Raw genomic sequence first — 3,532 nt, forward strand, 5'->3', positions numbered from 1 at the left:
TTTTGGAATCTTGAAATGAAAATGTTTGAGAACCACTGACACAGAAACATGGGTTTTTCAGAAAAATTTTGAAGACATTTGTAGAATCTTTTCTAAGGTCTAAAAATGGGTTAAGCCTTAATTTCATACTACGTGTTGTTTACATTTCTGACCTCTAAATCCAATCCAATCAAATGCCCCTGCTATGAGTGTGTATATAAGAGTGCAATGTGTTTCGGTGTCGTTTCTTGCAGTGTTGTTTTTGGCAGCAAATTTTGATTTTAGTTTTAGTCATAGTCTCTTGAATAGTTTTCATTTAGTTTTAGTCACATTTTAGTCACCTGGAATGTTTTAGTATTAGTCTAGTTTTAGTCGACTAAATATCATAAGATTTTAGTCGACTTTAATCGACAGTTGATTTAGTCGACTAAAATGTTTTGTCGGGCCTTGATGCCGTCGTAATGACTGATTTTACACTTGCTGAAAATAGCAGATCTACAAGCTCACAACGCGTCGCGCTGCGACGCGTTGTGAGCTTGTAGATCTGCTATTTTCAGCATGCAACCAAGTGTAAAATAACTTATACTGGATCTCTTGTCCGCTAGTCCCTTCCTAACATTTTAGTCTAGTTTTTATTTGTTGACGAAATTGTCAATATATTTAGTCTTAGTTTTAATCATCATAGCTTAGTTTTCATTTAGTTTACATTTAGTTTTCGACAGTGAAAAAAGGTAGTCGACGAACATTTTTCGTTTTAGTTTTAGTCGACGAAAACAACACTGGTTTCCTGATAACAACGTAGCAGCGATAATGAACAACAACGAAGCCGATACGGGAAAATGAAACAGCAGAAACAAACAGAAAAAACCTGCCAGGGTGATCATTAGACCCCCATGAGACAGAGGTCTACGTTAGATCACCCTGAAGGAAGCTTGTTGTGGAAAGACTGCTGTCTTTTCACAGTGTTGTGGTGGAGGGGGAGGAGTGCACGGAGAAGAAACTTGAAGGTGTGTGTGTGTGTGTGTGTGTGCGTGCACGCTTGTATTCATGTTCATTGAGTCTTACAGGGGGACCCTTTGCCTGCTGTTGGCCTAAAACCCACGCAGGTTGACCGGAGGGGTCCTGTGTGGGTGGACAACTCAATGGAGGTGCGCGCACACGCACGCACGCACGCACGCACGCACGCACGCACGCACGCACGCACGCACGCACGCACGCACGCACGCACGCACACACACACACACACACACACACACACACACACACACACACACACACACACACACACACACACACACACACACACACACACACACACACACACACACACACACACACACACACACACACACACACACACACACACACACACACACACACACACACACACACACACACACACACACACACACACACACACACACACACACACACACACACACACACACACACACACACACCCATTAGGAGTTCATTTGGTTCGACCAAAACAACACATCAGTTGGGTTTACCGATAGACATTACTTGATTACGAATCTGGCAATTCCACACTGCTTATATTCAGTATTAGGGGGCTGCATTCCCATCTCTCCGGCTCTTTAGTAAAATGCAAATAGAGTGAGTGGCATAAAGTGAGGGGTGAAATCGAGTGGCAAAGTGAGTTTAACATCGTTTAATGCAATCATATAGGACTTTTCTGTTTTTTGGTATGATGATGTCACAAGCATAGGAACCCCAACCTGATCAACTGTATTTTCTGTTTACTGCAGAGCTGGAGAGACAGAGTGGAGAGACCAGCCCTGTTACTGAACACACACTGCAGAGCTGGAGAGACAGAGTGGAGAGACCAGCCCTGTTACTGAACACACACTGCAGAGCTGGAGAGACAGAGTGGAGAGACCAGCCCTGTTACTGAACACACACTGCAGAGCTGGAGAGACAGAGTGGAGAGACCAGCCCTGTTACTGAACACACACTGCAGAGCTGGAGAGACAGAGTGGAGAGACCAGCCCTGTTACTGCAGAGCTGGAGAGACCAGCCCTGTTACTGCAGAGCTGGAGAGACAGAGTGGAGAGACCAGCCCTGTTACTGAACACACACTCTATAGCAGTGGTTCCCAAGCTGTGGTGCGTGCACCCCTTGTGGTGCGCGAGCGCCTTCTAGGGGGTGCTGTGGTGCGTGCACCCCTTGTGGTGCGCGAGCGCCTTCTAGGGGGTGCGCAACATGAAGTCTAATGGTGGTGCTATGGTTTTATTTGAAATATATTAACATATTATGCCAATATATGGCAAGTAATGCAGAATATAGCCTATGCCGCATATATTTTGCCATATTCAGGTTCATATATGTGCATATATGTGGATAAAAAGGAAATATATGTCTCTATATAGCTTATGCCATTTATATTTCCATGTGGGGTGGGTGGATCAGCTAGGTCTGGAGGTAACAGGGGGTGCATTACTGTCACAATATAGACCTATTTAACACGGTTACTGAACACACACTCTATAGCAATGATTACTGTCACAATATAGAGCTATTTAACACTGTTACTGAACACACACTATAGCAATGATTACTGTCACAATATAGAGCTATTTAACACTGTTACTGAACACACACTCTATAGCAATGATTACTGTCACAATATAGAGCTATTTAACACTGTTATACTGAACAAACACTAGTACTCTAGCATCGCTTACTATCACAATATAGAGCTATTTAACATTGTTACTGAACAAATAAATACTCTAGCAATGACTATCACAATATAGAGCTATTTAACATTGTTACTGAAAATAAATACTCTAGCAATGACGAGCTATTTGCCCCATTTAGACCTGAGGCCAATTCTAAACAAATATGGCTTCTAAATCAGACAGTTTTCTGAAAAAAATCCATGTTTTGTGGTTCTCAAACTATTTCATGTCAAGGACCACACAAATTATATGCAATTGGCCGCCAATCCCCACCTGAAAATAGGTTGTTCCAGGGACCCCTCCCCAGAAGCAAAGATTGAGTTAACGTTCGCTCTGAAAGAATATATATTCAAAGATTTGCCACATTTTCATGATTAAAAAAAAATATATATTGCAGATCTACAAGCTCATAGCACGGCACAGAGTATTTTTCAATACCAAAAGTATAACATAATGCTTTAAACACCAAAAGTGGTTCCTGTCTTGAATGGGTTAACACTGTTACTGAACAAACACTCTATAAAGCGTCGCAGTCCCGCCCCCTACCATGGCCCAGGAAATGATTCTCCGTTCATTTTCCTCATAGACATTTCAGAAAGTATTTATTTAAAGATGTTTACGCCGCGGACAAAGCCAACTCGAGTCGTGACAAATCATGACAACAAACAAAAAAAATTGGGCCGAACAAATAATTAGAAAGAAGAAAAAAACGGCAGGTTACAACACTTTTTTTGTTGTTTTTCTTCTTTGTAATTATTTGTTTGGTCCAAAATATTGTGTTTGTTGTCATGAGTTGTCACGACTCGAGTTGGCTTTGTCCGCGGCGTAACCGTCTTTAAATAAATACCTTT

This window comes from Electrona antarctica (assembly GCF_951216825.1).
Source record: "Electrona antarctica genome assembly, chromosome: 1".
NCBI classification, from domain to species: domain Eukaryota; kingdom Metazoa; phylum Chordata; class Actinopteri; order Myctophiformes; family Myctophidae; genus Electrona; species Electrona antarctica.